Below are 17,591 nucleotides of genomic sequence, written 5' to 3' on the forward strand. Positions count from 1 at the left end.
GTGGGCAAATTGATGGAGACGATGGTGCGGGATCGGCTGTCGGAATACCTCGAACAACACAACACCTTCGCGGACACCATGTTCGGATTTCGCCCACACAGATCTGCACAGGATGTCCTGCTCCAACTCGACCGTGAAATCTTGAAACCCATCATACACCCCCCTACCCCCAACGATAAAATTGTCCTCGCGCTTGACCTGAAAGGAGCGTTCGAGAATGCAACTAACGAGGTCATACTCTCACACTTGAGTCAAACTCACGGCGGCACCAATACCTTTAATTACATGAAACAATTTCTCACGGACACACTGTCCTACATCGAATACAGGCCCAAGAGCATGGACCTTTCGTGCTCGGCACGAGGAGGACTCCACAAGGCGCGGTGCTGTACCCTCTGCTATTCAACATAGCCATGATGCGCCTGTCTGCCCTGCTGGGTGCGGTCGAAGGGGTCCAGCACGCGCTGTACGCCGACGACATCACCCTCTAGGCTAAGCGAGGACGCCTAGGGGACGTGGAGACCAGCCTGCAAACGGCCGCCAGCATAGTGGACCGCTATGCCCGGGACTGTGGTCTGAAATGCTCCTCACAGAAATCAGAAGTCGTGCTTCTGCGCCCCTCACGCACATGCTCGACACAAATCAAGCCCTCCTTGCAAAGCGGTCCCATTCTCGAATCCAAGGAAATCAGAGTCCTCGGACTCTTCATACACAACCAACGGCGCTGCGACACAACACTCGCCAAGCTCTTGCAGGTGGGGGACCAGGTGGGCCGCACGGTCCGCCGGGTTTCCAACAAGCACGGTGGGTTACGATGCAAAGACGCCTTGCGGCCGGGCGAACCCATTCGTGACCAGTCAAATCTTGTATTCGACTCCCTACCTGCACCTGCGGAAACAGGAAGAGGTTGCCCTCGATGTCATCCTCCGCAAAATCATGAAACGTACTCTGGACCTCCAGGTCTTTACCTCTACCAGCCCCCTCATGTCACTGGGTGTGGGGAACACTTTCAGGGAGCTTCGGGAGGCCCACCTCACCAACCAATACACTCGTCTCACAAAGACAGAATCGCGTCGCCGACTTCTAGCCCGTCTTCACATCCAGCACACCCAATTCACAGAGAGATGTCGCCTTCGCGTACACTGCAGACGCGCCCTCCACGTGCGGCCTCTCCCCACCAACATGTCCAAAGAGGACCATAATGGCAGGCGCCTGGCGCTTGCGGAAGCCTTGCACCGCCATTATGGGAGCAAACCAGGAGTCTTCTACGTGTACGCCTCCGGCCCGGACCCCGGGGGTTGGAACACAGCCGCGGTCGTCCACGAGGGCAAAACAGTTGACGGCCTTACTTTCAAGGCCCAGTCAGCGATTCACACAGAAGAGGTTGCCATTGCCCTGGCAGCCTGCGACTCCTCCAAATACATAATCACCGACTCGCGTAGGGCTTGTCAAAACGTCTAGCAAGGGTGGGCTACTCCCCTGGCTTATCGCACCTACCTAAATTGTAGCCGAGACTTGGATCCCGCGCACCGATCTGTCGTTTAGGCTCCAGGTCACCAAGGCTTCCACGGAAACGAAGCACTCGACGACGACGCCCGCGCGCTCTCTCTCCGGGCATTTCCCACGGGACCCGACACTGACCAGGTTTGCACTTCTCCGGTTTACACTTTTAAGGAAATATGCGATTATTACAAATCCACGCACCAAACTCTTCCCACCCCGTGCAAAGGGCTGGGGAAGGCCAACGAGCGGGTACTCCTGCGCCAGCTCACTAACACGATGCTGTGCCCGGCAACTCTAAAGCATTTCAATCCTCAATTCGACAGGCAGTGCTTGCACTGTGGGGAGGTGTGTGACACCTACCACATACTGGGGGTCTGCCATCAGAACCCAGCCCCTATCCTAAACACCACCGGAGAGGACTGAGAGGCGACCCTGCCCGGCTGCTGCACCCTCGAGGCACAAAGGGCCTTAACGCAGAGCGCCCGGGCTGCGGCAACCGCCAGTGGGGTGCCTGACTAGGCATCCCATCTATTGGTTGTAAGGGCGTGATCCTTCAGGTCACGACCGCCAACACCTCTCTCTGTGATTAAAAAATGTTTTCAATACCACCACCACCAGCGTTCATTGGGTGACCAACCACTCGTGATCAACCATTAATTTAACTGCAACCTGCCAGGGTGGGCGCGTTGCCTATACTGTGTGCGGAAGGCACTCAACGTTAGAGTCCACGCCGCGTCTACTTACCCGATACACCACAGCTTTCGCTCTCTGACTAGGTTCAGCAGTAGTTGAACCACAGCTAATTTTTTAGCAGATTTCACATGTTGAATCTGGTTACAGTGATGGACTAATGAAATGTGCAAAGGCGTGTCCGGATGAAATACCAAAACGCCGCATTTGTCAACAATTCGGGAAAAATTAGTACGATGCAACAATACTCCAAGAGCATCCAAATATACCTGCAGAATCTGGTAAAAGGAATGAATATCCCTGGCCGAAGCGAAAAAATCTTTGTCATCCGCATACACAAAAATTGTTACACCAGGACGAATGAGGACGTCACTGACCAAAATATTAAAAAGCAGCGGTGATAGCACCAATCCTTGCGGCACGCCTCTTGATTGATAATATGTATTAGAACATGGAGTTTCCACTGTGCAGTAAAGGTATCTGTCCTTCAGAAATTAAGATATCCACGCATAAATGTAGGTTTGAGGATGTACCTGAGCTAGTCTGTTAAGTAAAACAGTCCGTTCTACACTGTCTAAATAGGCCTTTGCTTCACCAAGAGTCATCAAAGCTGAAACCTCCGTTCTGCGTAGCGAAAGCCAAATTTTTCTCTCTAGATCCATATCCGCGGACCATATAGAGCATCTGCGACGAAAGTTAGTCTGGGCTGAGCTGAGACCGTTGACGTCATGAACTTGTTTTGTGAGGCGACTATGCACTATTCTTTTCATTAATTTGATTAAATTTGAGGTTCGCGCAATTATCTAATACGCAACCTTTCCCTGCATTTTTCAACAATAAAAATATTGCCGCTATCTTCCAAATGCTTGGAATCTATACCGTTTCCAACGAAGCATTGAGAATATCGAAGAGGTTGCTTGTAAGATCCTGAGCTATAATTTTAATCACACCAACAGTGACACCATCTTGTCCTGGGGCTGCAAGATGGAAAGTTGCCAGGACTGAGAGTATCTTTGATGTGTCAACCTCGGTATAATTCGAAAAGGGTGAGATTGTGCACAAAGGGGCGTTTCTTTGCGTCTGGAAACGTAACGCCAATCCCTGAGCAATACACTCCAGGCTCTCCTGTCATGAGCCTTTTGTGGTGATAGCACTGTTTAACTAGTGAAGAGAGGGACTGCAGGACTCTTGTTACGTTCCATGAATCTATACAGGGCCTTCCGAGTACGAGGATTTGAAAGATATGTGTTTAAACTTTGATTATACTCCACCTTGGCTTTTGCAATTGTTCTTTTGAAACATGCGGAGAAGAATTTGTAATTTAACCAATTATCTGGGCTCTGGTTGCAGGATAAGCTCTTCCAGGCCGCTTTTCAGCGACGATAGGCATTCTCAAATTGTTCTGTCCATCAAGGAGACGGCTGTTTATTGGACGCTGCTTCGGGCACAGTGAATATTGAGTGTTCTACTGCATGTTTCAAAAATGAAACCGTCTGCCCAGTTCTGTCGTCCCGGCTTGCACTAACTAAAGAGGCAAATGAGAGGACATCAAATTTTTATAAATATTGTGGCTGACAAATGTATGGGTTGCACAACTATTTTTGAGCGGAGATAACCGGATAGTGAGAGTCATAGGAAAGTGGTCACTAGTTGTACCCGACTCCTCTGCCGACCAATCAGTCACCTCTATTCTACCTGCTGATAATGTTAAGTCAATGGTTGAGCGAGCAACGCCTCGAATAAAGGTTAGGTCTCCGGTATTGCAGCAGCGTACAGCTTTTGCAGACAGCCACGACCAGTGAATCTGGCCGCAGAAATCAGCACGACTTCCCCAGTCACTATTATCAGAATTAAAATCTCCTGCGATGACTGCACTGCTTGTGCGAGTCACCAAGCTGTCTAAACAGTCTGTCCTGTGTACACCTAGAGAAGAATACACATTAGGAATTGTAATATCGGCACAATGCGCAAAATGAAATGTTGATCGCTAAAAGCTCACAGCCAGGGAGAAGAATTTCCTTAGCGATAGATCCCTGATGATATACCGGGGGCTTCAGCGAAGTTTCAAGAATTCCAGAAAATATTGGCTTCAATATAGCAAAAAAATAGGTGTAAGATCACACTCTCAGTCCTGGCGGACACAATATACTGCCAAAACCCTCTAATTATCTAGGTAATTAACAAAACCCTCTAATTAAATTTTTAATTACCGTAGCTGGGTGGTTAGTCCCATTTGGGAGTTTGATGCCGTGAACAAGACGATGTCATATCAATTTTTGAAACAACTAACTCTAGAGCCCTGCATCGCGAAGAAATCCGACGCATTTTCCGGCACGCAACCGAAACCGAGCCCTCGAGGAGCGCCGGAAGTATGTCGTAAGCGAAGCGTCCGCTGGAGACGTGTCGTAATGAATGCAGCGCCCAATTCGAAAAGCGAGTGCTAACTTTCCTCGCTAGAGAACCTCGGCGCTCAGCTTAGACTAAAGTCACTGGAACGGGAAAAGTACCGCATTCGTGCTCTCTCGCCGCCGCGCCGGCGGGCCAGCGCGCGCGGACCATTTATGGCGGGGAAGGACCACGTCACCGCCGAGAACGAACCGGGAGTGCCCGCGCGCTCCCGATTCGTTCTCGGCAGTGACGCGGTCATTCCCCGCAATAAATGATCCGCTCGCTGCTTCCTCGCGGCCGCCGGCACTCGGATCGTCCAGAGCATTGCGTAGCACTTGCTCTTATGGGCCGAGATAAGCGTGCACAGCATTTCCAGTGACGCAGTGACGCTTGTGCAGTTCATGCCTGTGTAGAGACTGCGCGCGGCGCTGGACCAAATATGGCGGCTCCGGTGATGGTTGCGGTACTTTTCCCGTTCCAGTGACTTTAGCTTAGACCACGGCCGGCGTTATCGACTGCTTCGTCGCTCGGAGTAAGGAAAATTATCATCGTCGGCTACCCGGCCGTCGCTTTTGGGAACACTGATAAGCACACCTGGCGCTCTGCCCATCTGGTTAAATCCGAAGAGAGTTTTTTAATCCTTTTTATTTCCCTCACTAGCTTCGTGAAAGGGATAGAGGCACTGCTCTCTCACACTGTGCAGATTGCTGTTTAACGTTAAATAGTGTCAGTATATCGACATGCACTGAATTATTTCTGTCAAGCGTCTATTGCTTTGATGCGGTATCGGCTTTACTGCTACAATAAATGAGAATCACTTTGTAGATGAAAAGATTCTAACTGAAAACAAAGCAATTTTAGCACTAAGGGGCTCTGTACCTGCTGGCTCAATACGGTTGCCATGTGCTGGATCAGACAAGTCCCGTGCTGCAAGCACTGCTAGTATTTAATTAGGAAACCTTGTCCGCATATGTTTAGCACTTTCTAGTAGTATAACAGGAATGAATGAAATTTGTACCTTTTATGGATTTAGTTGGTTGCAGCCCCACTTGGACACTCCAGGAAAGAACTAGTATACGGGACGAAAAGAAGCCGTTTTCACGTCACGTGCTCAAAATGCTTGCCGTCCATTGCGATGCACAGTAGAGTGCGGTCTTTGATGGAATTCACAGCAGAAATGAGAATCTCTCGGGGAATCTTTTCAATTGATATCTTGATACGCTCCTTCAGGTCGTCGAGGTTCACTGGCTCCGTATCGAAAACTTCGTTCTTAATGTATCCCCAGAGGAAGGCATCCAGTGGTGACAAATCGGGCGGTCCTGCAGGCTACGCTGTTGTTCGCCCCCGCCCAATCCACTGGCTGGGAAAGGTGCTCTCCAGGAATTGCACCAATGAACGAAAAAAATGCGGCTTGGCTCCGTCATGCTGAAACCACATTTTTTTCAACCGGACCAGTGGCCTCGTCTGTCCAAAGCACTTTTTGCAGGAATTACGGGTCTTCGTCGCATTTAATTAGGCACCAGTTGCAAAAATCGAGACGTTTCTAAACGTAATTTGGTGTCAGTTCCTGGTGAAGACACACATGATAGGGGTGGTAGCTGTCTCTTGATAGTGACCTCCAAACTTAAGCAGGGCTGGCTCTGTACGCGTTGGTTATTTCCCTGACGCTTCCTCCTGGCCTGAAATAAACTTACACGGGGACATCAATGTCAAAATCGTCGGTTGCGCTCCCTGGTCTCCTCCTATTCTGAACATTAACTAAACCAGTAGACTTAAATCGATTAAATATCGACAGGAACGTGGGAGGGGTCGGCACACGATGACCAGAATGTTGTGCAGCATACAGTCTGGATGCCTGCTCCGCGTTCATTTGCGCACTTACACAAACGGTCACAAAATCCACCTTCTCGGCACTGGAGTATTGGAGTTGCGCTGGCGTGGCCATTCCCATAATGCACAATATGCGGAGTGACGTTTTAATCCTAGGCGGCACTTTCACACATTCAAGGGATTTGAAACACTGGCACTGCAACGGCCCTGTCACACGCGCACCTCCGAGACAAGCACCTGGAATTCAAACGACTGCGCTCTACTGGGAAACAGAAGCTAACACACGCTAACACAACCGCAAAAACAACTGCCCTATGGCACACAGCCACTGCCGCGCAAGCTCTCCTTGCCACGCTGGCACAGCTTTTCTTTTTCGGACGTGGTTCCCGATGCGCAGCGATTATAGAAAAACGAAAGATCCGCCTAGTGACTAGATGAATTCATGATGACGCACAAAAGCGAGCCCGTCGGGAAGCCATACCAGAAGTGGCGCGCACACATACACACACAAAAAAAAAACGCCTGCATATGCACTTATCACGGATCTCAAAAATTGACGTTCCCGCAGCTGACGATGACTATAATTTTCCTTACTCTGAGCGACGAAGCTACTGAAAAAATAATAAGGATTTAAAAACCTCTTTCCGTAGTTAACCAGGCAGGCAGAACGCCACGTGTGCTTACCAGTGTTCCCAAAAGCGACGGCCGCGTAGCAGACGATGACTATAATTTTTCTTACTCCGAGTGACGAAGCAGTCGACAATACTGGCCGCGGTCTAAGCTGAGCGCCGAGGTTCTCTGGCGAGGAAAGTTAGCACACGCGTTTCGAATTGGGAGCTGCATTCATTACGACACGTCACCAGCGGACGCTTCGCTTACGACATACTTCCGGCGCTCCTCGTGCGCTCAGTTTCGGACGCGTGCGGAAAAAAGCGTCGGTTTTCTTCGCGCTACAGGTCTCTAGAAATTGAGTTTTCGTCGTTTCAAAAACTGATATGACATCGTCTTGCTCGCGGCATCAAACTCCGATTTGGAACTAACCACCCAGCTACGATACTTAGAAAGCTAATTAGTGGGGTTTTGTTAATTACCTGGATAACGAGAGTGGTTTTGCAGCATGTTGTGATCGCCTGGGCAGAGAGTTTGATCCTACGCCTACTTTTTTGCTCTACTGAAGTCAATATCTTCAGGAATATTGGGAAGTGTTCGCTGAACCACCATTATATGTTTAGATAGCATGGTTACCGATCCACCTCCCTTGCCAACATTTCGATCTGACCTGAAAACTCAAAAGTGTCTCATTGAAAAGGATTCATAAGGTGATAACCACGTTTCTTGTAAAAACACAATATCAGCGTTATGTTTGTGAATAAGTAGTTCTTGATCTAGTAGTAGTACGAATAAGTAGTATGAAGCGGCAATTCCTTTGTAACACCTTGATACTTGCCACGATTACTAACCAATTGAAGATGCAGAAACCGTCTCTTTGAGCATATCAACCTGGGAAAGAAGTCTGGGTGGTGCTTTTTTAGCTTTCATCTGTGGAGAACTAGATTTAGATGGCGGGCGACGAGGAAGCACGGGGCTTCTGCGTAGGGCACAACATTTAGACATCTGTTGTGCAGGTGTCGGTGCGACATGCACCGCTAGGAACAGAGATGTTAGGAGGGACCTGGAGAGCATCAGGAGGTGATGTTGAGCGACTGGCACTAGCTTCACAAGCTGAAACAGATGCAGGCATTGCTGCCAGAACGGAAGTTGATGGCGAAACAGATTGAATGGCAACAAACTGAGCCAACGCATCAGAAAAAGTGTTTAGCATTCGCTCAACCACATTAATAAAGGCTTTTTCTGCTGTGGTCTCAATTGAGGCAGTCAAATTGGACTCAATGTTGCCAACAAAAGCGCGCACGCGACTAATATATGAGCGTAAACATCTATCTGCTCTTGAGCACCACTTCTCTTTGACGATATTTAACAAGCTACGCTCTTCACAGCGTTTTGCGCAATCAGCATCATCTGCTGAGTGGTTGTTGCTGCAGAGGCAAAAATGAGGCTGCTCTGAGGTGCAGTTATCAGCAGAATGACCTTCTCCACACAAACAGCAGCGGGTCTCCGACTTGCATGCTTTGCCGCTATGCCCGAACCATCAGCAGTTGGTGCATTGAAGAGGGCGGGATTGCAGAGTGTCCACACGATATATAATCGGTTAAATTTTTAGTTCATCAGGACAAGAAGAGCCAGCAAAGGTTGTTATTACAGACTCAGTAGCAATACGCGAGCCGTTTACCTCTCTACTGCAGTGATAGACTGAAAGCACCCGAACTCCTGAATCCTGAAATTCTTCTAGAATTTCTTGTGGGGAAGATGCTGTGTCGATACCACGTACAATACTCTTTACACATGCAAGCTGTTCGGGAACGAATGCTTTCACCGGCAGTGAGCTGAAAATTTTGCACTGAAGCAAGTCTGCTACACAAGCGATGTTTGAGGACTTGCAGACAATGCCTCTAAGGCCAAATGGGCGCACTTCAGAGATCTGCAGATAGTGGGCTGTCAAATATCTTAGCTCCTGTTGAATTCGTTTGGGGGTTTTCATTCTGATCGCACCCTCACCGATCTGGACGAGAGGCACGTTAATTGCATCAATGACATATTTTTGGAAGGACTCAAAAGGCAGGCTTAGGGCTGGCAAGCCCGCAAACCAAGCTGCCAACCCTCAACCTGGGGAGGTTAACGACATCTCTAAGCAAAACGCACACTCGAGTTCACATGAACTGCGTCTTAATCTAAGCCTTGCCCAAAACCCCTCAACATAGATTGGCCTCACCAATGATGAACAGGCCAGAATCACCAGGAGAAGCGGAGAACAGCAGCAGCCAGCACGGACACGTTAGCCTTCGCCCGAGGTCAAGATTCTTCTTATCCTGATGATGACGATGATGATGATGATGATGATGATGATGATGATGTCATCGGGCTTTTCATAAGCCAAACTTCCATGTCGTTGCTGTCATGCACGCAATCCATCCGCCATCGAGACTGGCTTCCGAGAGTGAAGGTCGCTAAGGTTGGCAGTCGGCGGACAACCGGTACTCCAGTCTGGTCTTCACTCACTCTGCACCCGAGCTGTCTTCGTCACCACCTGCCTGCTTCGTTTCCTGGTGGTGCCGGGCGTTTCTTTTGGTGAGGGCGTTCCACGTTCGTGGGGTTTTGGCCAGGGTTCAGGGTAGCGCTGCTGACTCGGGTGATGTAAGGTTGCCGGCGCGCTGTGTGTAGGCATGTCTTTAAGCTCCCCGGGAGGAGGCTCGGCCGCCTGGTTCGCCAGCCTGCCGGCCGAAAGCTTGCCTTTGAATTCATTTCAAAAGAATGGTGTCGATTCAATTCCCGTGGCGCTTGTACCGATTGGAGATGGATTTCTGAAAATGAATAATCCGAAAACAATACAGCAACGACTGAAAAGTCTAACCAGTCACTATCTCGACATCTCTGAAGTGCGAAGTGCGACCTTTCGGGAGGCGTGGCATTGTTTGTAAGTCAGCAAACATTGAATGTGTGTCGGATCTGCTCCGGTGTAATACCTTCACTTCTCTGCCGGTCAACGCCTTCATTCCTGAGCAGCTTGCGTGCACTAAAAGCATTGTACGTGGAGTGAACCCGTCATCTTCAATTCAAGAAATTTTGGAGGAGTTCCAGGAAGCCGGGACGGGAATTATTGCTGTATACCGCTGCTCTCGCGAGATGGCTGGAGTGCGTTTTGCAACGGAGTCAGTCATAACAACTTTTGCTGGTCGCACGGAGTTGAAAATTTGGCCAATTGTCTACCGCGTGGACCCGCTGCTTCCTCGACCCCTGCAATGTACCAACTGTTGGAGATTTGGACATAGTGGTAGAGCCTGTAAGTCGGTGACCAGATGCCGGGTGTGTGGCGAAGGTAACTCTTCCGACAGCTGCACCGCTGAACAACCAAGCTGTTATCTATGCAATAACAGTCACAGCGCCGATGATTCCACTTGTGAAAGTCGGTCACAGGAGCGAAGTTTATTGGAATTGAGCAGAATCGCTGCTCACAGGCAGACGCTTATGCGCTCCCTAACCGCAGAAAACATTCATATGCCAGCCTTGTGCGTTCCTCTACTCCTGACCTCGAGGCCACATTGTCTGCCTCAATAGTGGCATCCGTCGAAAAAGCACTCTCAGTGGTGGCCGAGCGCATGCACAGCAGCTTCACGCAGGCCTTGTCTGATATTGTTGCAAATCAGGCTATTTCTCAAGCTCAGCTTGTAGTTCCACGAGCATCAACATCACCGCAAGCCTGTGGTCAAACTTTCTTTGCCACGTCATCACCCAAGGTGCCGTCTCACGTGCCGCCTCTCGACAGCGTCCCTGTAAGTCTTTCTCGCAACACGGTTTGCACTAATGACGTTGAAATGGCTTGTCCTACGCAGAAGCGTCGTGCTTCAACCTCTCCTTCTAAGTCCTCCGTTCGCCCGCTCAAGACAGAATAAGGACCTTCTAGAGTGTCTTCCAAGTCAGATATGCTACAAGAGGCTGTTTCAGCCTCTATTCTCGGATAGGCATCATGGCAGGTGTAAAGGTTCTCCAATGGAATTGCCGCTCTATTGAATCTTCTCTTCCTGCTTTAAAAATTCTTTTATCCTCTCGTAACCCAGATATTGTGCTCTTGCAAGAAACTTGGCTCTCCCCTGTAAAGTCATTTTCTTTAAACAGGTTTCGTGTTTTCCGAGCGGACCACATAAATAGTAGGGGCAGCGGGTTGGTGACCCTGATTTCGTCAAATATGTGTCATCGGGCATTATTAACTAAAATGTAATGGATTCTGATTGCGAGCTTCTAGCTATTGATCTCACCCTGCCGCACTGCGCTACTGTCACAGTCGCAGACGTTCATTATCCAACTCGAGTATCCAGAACAGACTACCTAGACAGCTTAATTGCAAACTCTAGCAGGGTAATCATTGCAGGGGACTTCAACTCAGATTACGTCGTCTGGGGCTCCTATACTGATTCACATGGACATATGTTATGGGCATGGATGACAGCAAATGATGTGTGCTGTCGCAATTCTCGGGCCATAACCTTCATCCGCAGACATTCGCGCTCAGTTCTCGATTTGTCCTTAGGAGCAAGAGGAGTAGGTATAGGGGCATAATCTACAATTGATTGCGGCACATCTAGCCACCACCTGCCAATTACTTTCACTATATTGGTGAGCCCCCTCCGAGATCATGGTTCTGCCTGAAGATTAGTTAACATCGCAGCCTACAAATCATTTTTGCGTGCCGCCCTTACATCTGATTCTTGTTCCTGTAAAACCGACAGGGCTCAGCGAGTGTTTTCTTTAATTTTGAAGGCTACGGAGAGCTCCCATTTCACTGTGAGATCTGCTATTTGCAATAAGTCACCATCCCCATGGTGGAATGACGAGTGTAAGACAGCTGTCCGTCGCAGGAAAGCAGCGTGGAGGAACCTTTCGCATTATCAGAGCACGGCAGATTCGATCAACTACAAATTTTTCTCGGCCTCGTTTAAACGAACTATAGCAAAGGCAAAGGATCACTACAATAAAACGTTGAACACGTATTTGTCAAACCCAAAAAACAGGAAGGCATTGTATCGTTTTATGGAACGGAACGTGAACTCCTCAGCCATGCAGGTAACCAGCTCGGTTGTGCTCTGTCCACATAAGGCGAAAGATGAGTTAGAGCGAATCGCACAAGGGCTTGGATCACGTTTTGAGGAGCAGTGTAGAGACCCTCTGTTCACTCCCTACACATTCTCAGACTATGTTGTGGTTGATAAATCAGAGTTAACAACTACAGTTTCTTTAATGCACTCCTCAGCTCCGGGTTGGGATGGTGTCACGGTCGGTATGTTGAAAATCTTAGCGCAAGAGTTCACTCGGGACCTCCTCGATCTGGTGGCGGTGGTAGTGCTCTTTTATTAAAATAATAGTAAAAAGGAAGGAAAAGATTTTTGCTAGTCCCGGCATCTGCCATCGATACTGAAGCACCTAGGCTGGGGCAGCGGAAATAAAGGATAGCAGGCAGAATGGAGAAATGAAATGAAAGAGGTGAGGGGACAGGAAGAGAGGATAGGGGGAGAAGTAACATGTACAATCTATTAACACAATAAAAAATGTGTCCAGGTTGTGCGCGTGATTAGTTCATTTTAGAGGAATTAAATCACACGCGCACAGCACTGTGTTGGCTACAACTGGAGTGGGGCGTCCAGTTATTAATCGTTCAAGGTAGAACTGGTCAATACATCATTGGAAACTGCATAGTTGCCTCACTCCTGGCAGATGGCGAAAATAATATTGCTCTTAAAAGATACAAAGAAAGGTTTCCATATTGATAATACTTGGCCGATAGCTCTACCATCCAATTTGGTAAAGCTCATCGAAAGAATTGTGCCCAGCCGCCTATCGGCTCATGTTTCAGAAGTTAACGCATTGAGCTCGGCCCAGATTGGCTTTCGCCGCGGATGCTCCATATGGTCTGCACATGTCGATTTAGAGAGCAGATTCCGCCTTGATATGCGCAAGAATGAAGTATCAGAATTAGTGACCCTTGGCATTGCTAAAGCATACGACAGTGTTGAATATTCGATCCTTCTCTAAAATGGCATTACTACACCCGTCGTTCTACATTTATGCATGAATCCGCGAATTTTTAACAGGACGGCAGTTCTTTTGTTCTGACGGTTCCTTCACCTCAGACACCTATGCCCAAACCAGAGGTGTGCCATAAGGTTCTGTGCTTTCGACACTTCTATTCAATCTGCTAATGTGCGACATTCCCGTACACCGTGACGTTACAGTATATGTTTATGCAGATGACATAGCCTTCTTTGCTTCTGCAACAGACCTTCATGCCCTATATCGTTCTCTCCAGGACTGCCTCAATGCACTCCAGGTTTGGCTGGATCCAATAAATTTGGTATTAAATGTGCACAAAAGCAGTGTGCTAGTTTTTAAAACCAACGCCTTTGTATATCTCGCTACACTATCGCTCGGACAGCATACCTCAGGTGGAATCGCTGAGGTATCTAGGCGTTATTTATGATGCCAGTATGGATCGGCGTCCCCAAATCAAGACTAACGTTGAGAAAGGTGAGCGTGCACTAGGTAGGCTACAACGAATAAGTAATAGAAAATTTTGCATGCGCCGGGGCACGCTTGTACTACTTTACAAAGCCAATCCCTACTGAGAAATGTATATAGGTTTGAATGGGTCAGAAAATAGGATTATGGCACATTTCGTTTGCCCTTATAGGATGGGCGTCCCAAAGCGGCTCAGTCTATGTGTCTCCACGTCGTAGTGGAGGGCTCCGGATAATTTCGACTACCTAGGGTTCTTAACGAGCACTAACAAAACACAGTACACGGATATTTCACGTTTTTCCTCCATCGAAGTGCTACCGTAGCAGGCGGGTTCGAACCCACGACTTGCATGCACTGTGTGATGTAAGTGCACAGTATTTAACCACGGGTAATCGAAGTTATGCGGAGCTCTCCACTAAGGAGTCACTCAAAGGCAGAATCGCTTTAGAAGCTTCATCCTATAATGTTAAACGAAATGTGCAATAGTCCTATTTGTCGACCTGTTCAAACCTGTACACATTTTTCAATAGGCATGTCAGGCCCATTTTGAATTTGGCTGCATACTCTTTTCTGGCTCCCCTAAATAAATGCTTCATCCGTTGCTGCTGTTAGACAGGCGCGCACTGCGCCTCTGCTTAGGTCTCCCTCAATCAGTTTCTACCGCAGTTCTATACCTGGAGGCTCGTATTCCCGTCCTTGACTCCCGTTTTCACCTTTTAACTGTCAGGACTTTATTTGCGGGTATTTGAGTACGCTCCTGGTGTGGCTACACCTATTTTCGTCTCGCACCCAGCCCCTTTTCTCACTCCTCATTGGCCAAGGTTCGGCCTCCCTCAAGTTGTTTTAACTCAGAACCTTTTATCGAACATTGGTGTGGATCTCAACTTTGTATGCAGAGTTAGTTGGGCAACGTCGCCTGTGGATATTGTTTTTGATTATGTTTGCCCGCCTAATGCGAAGCATCTGCCTGCAAGGACATTAACTGGACTCCTATTTTATCACCTTGCCCATTTCCCGCACCATACTGTGATTAATTGCTTCAGATGCGTCTGGGGCCCGTCAGATGGCAGCGGTTGGTATTTTTTTCAGTCTCTCTCGTGGAGCTTTTCGGTTAGAGTCCCGGATTACACAACCATATTTCTAGCAGAGTTCATGACTCTTGGGCTGGCTGCTTTGAAAATTCCCACAAGTATTTCACAGGTGATATTCCTGTCAGATTGTCTCTCTGTTTTGTTGGCGCTGGAGTAAACACGAAACGCTTTTTTGAGACGCTCACTAAAGTTCTTTATTCCTGGATGGGTGAAAGAGGCGCGCTTCGTTTGGATACCAGGTCACTGCGGTATTTTACAAAATGAAGCAGCCGACATTTTGGCAAAATCAGCTCTAAATGCACTTGTTGTCTGCAGCGTCCCTAATCTTGTTCTTTTTGCAATGACTCGATTTCAGCGTTTTCAGTTTATAACCGCAACGTGCAACGACCCATACTCCCTACTGTTGACTACCAACATCCCATGTACCCATGGAAGGCTCGTGCGTGTAAAACCCGGCAGTGTAAGGTAGCGATGACACTCATGCGGTGCAGGATTCCCCGTTTAGATCTTTAGTTATGTAGATGCGGGTTCAGTCCCACAAACATTTGCGCGGCTTGTGGTGAAGTCGAAACATTGGAGCATTTCCTACTCTCTTGCCGAATGTTTGCACATCAGAGGAGCGCACACCTAGAAATTCCCATTACAAAGTTGGGACTCACTTTGTCGGTTCCCCTCCTCCTCTCTATCGGCGCGAGCGCCAGGTGTTTTGCATTGCATCAAGTTTGCGCATACCTCCACAATTACTTAACAGCTACCGGCAGATTCTCTTGCTAATTGTTTCCAAAATTTCCGCATTTAAAGGAGCGTTTGTATATTTTTGTATATTAAATTCACAGATATTCTCTCCGGATAATTTGTTTTTATATTTTTTTTTAATTATTCTTAAATTTCACCCAAGGCACAATCATTAGCTTGGCACCAGTTTACCCTATCCTTTGGGCCCTCCTCACTGAATGAACCCTGGTCAATCCCCCGTCGTGGGTATGTGCCATGTCACGAAGGCAAGAACAACAACAACAGCAACAACGCAAACTAGAACTTGAATGTGCGGCACGCATAACAGGTGTACTAAGCAAAAATATTTGGTCTCTATCACTCGAGGCAGTCAATTCAAATGCCTGAAGTTATGCAGATTAGTTAAAGTAGTTTGCAGGGATAAAGGTGGCCGCATCTGTCACAGGACAGTGTTAATTCGAGAGGTATGGGAGAAGCATTTGCCCTGCAGTGGACGTAGTCAGGCTGCTGCTGATGACGCTGATGCATCCCGCATCCAGTAGTCTGATAGTAAGCCACCAGATCGCGAAGAACCTCGGGAATCAATTTCTCCCCCAGTATGCGCGTCCTGTACACTTTTTCTGCCGAATATATGCCAGCAGTCGAGTGTGTTATCTCGCAAGACTAGCGGTGCGGCTTAAGGCACCTTAAAAAGACGCCAACATCGGACGCGATTTAAGCGACGTCCACCAAATCCTGCCAAAACCTTCCTCAACACACAACCACAAAAGTTTCCAGACACCTGGACGCACTTGCTTCAAACAATTCTTTTAATACGATAGCATTTACGCTCTTGTCCCACAAAACATTTCCGCCTGTACGCGGGCCGAGAACGCCGCTATAGCGGTAGCATTCGCTTCCATACATCACATGGCCACACGTGAAGAACACCATGCTAGTCTGGCATACATAATCATTACACACTCACAGGCTGCGTGTCACGCCTTCGCGAAGGGTACTTTATCTTCGCAGGCTGCCCGCGCACTGTCACCATTCAATCCCGATATATTCCCCACCGTGCGCATTGTTTGGATCCCTGGTCAAGCCTCCCTTCCGGGCAACGAGAGCGCCCACGCGCTCGCCCGAGCAGCAACCTCCTAGGCGCTGTCGACGGAAGCGGTGGAGGAAGCAGAGACAGAGGGCGCCTTCGTGGCTCTGCACACTTACGTTCACATCACAGAATATTACTGCCCACAAAGAACACTACCACCACCACATCGAACACTGACCAAGGCCAACGCTGTGGCATGGCGTCAACTTCAGACCCGCACATATCCTAACCTATATCACAAGCACTTGTTCTTCCCCGCCCTCTACCTGGACAAATGCCCGAGCTGCCAAGAACACCGACCTACGCTGTACCATTCCGATTGGGCCTGCGCAACACCACCTGGTGGCGTCCCACCTATAACCCTCCCCACCCCTTCCTTTTGGGAAGATCCTCTGTCATGCGCGGAACAGACCGACCAGCGCCGGCTCATCGAGCGTGCCGAGAAAATAGCGGTGGCAAACGGGGCCATGGACTGAGAGCCCTTCTTGAGACCGCTCTGACCGGCACGAACCCGCAAGACCTCGCGGCGGCTCATGGAGCCCTGGACTGAGGTCTCCACTCAAGAAAACGAGATTATAGTTTTCTAATAAAATTTCCCTCCTCCTCCTCCTCCACCATAACAGGATGCCCTGATTGGTGAAATCATTGAAGATGTCATCAAGGTCGCGTGACCACCATTAGCCAATCAGAGACCACCACGAAATTTGGAATTCTGTGTTTCGTCGAGAGATCATGTGACGTTTTGTTGTCACTGCAATCTGCCGGCCTTAGAAGGCGGCAACGAGCCCACTTGGTTTTTAGCAAACTGCTCACTATTGCCGGAATTCAGCGAAGTTGCTACCTGCTAGCCGTGGAGCCGTGCTTACGGGAGCTCGGGAAGAGCTATATGGCTGTCACGACCCTCATCGCATCGGTTAACCGCTGCACCAATGCGCCAGTAGGCGTATGAAGACTGCCCGCGATCTGTGAATGTGATTGCGTGGGTTTACACGTCATCAACACCGCCTGACCACCAGTGGACCAATCACAGGGCACCACCAAAGTTGAAAATATGAGAACCTTAGATACTAACCTAAATACTATGGTATTTTATTCTAATATTAAGAACGTAGTTAAGAATGTCCCCCAGGATTCTTGCT

This window comes from Amblyomma americanum, chromosome 8 (assembly GCF_052857255.1).
Source record: "Amblyomma americanum isolate KBUSLIRL-KWMA chromosome 8, ASM5285725v1, whole genome shotgun sequence".
Lineage (NCBI taxonomy): Eukaryota > Metazoa > Arthropoda > Arachnida > Ixodida > Ixodidae > Amblyomma > Amblyomma americanum.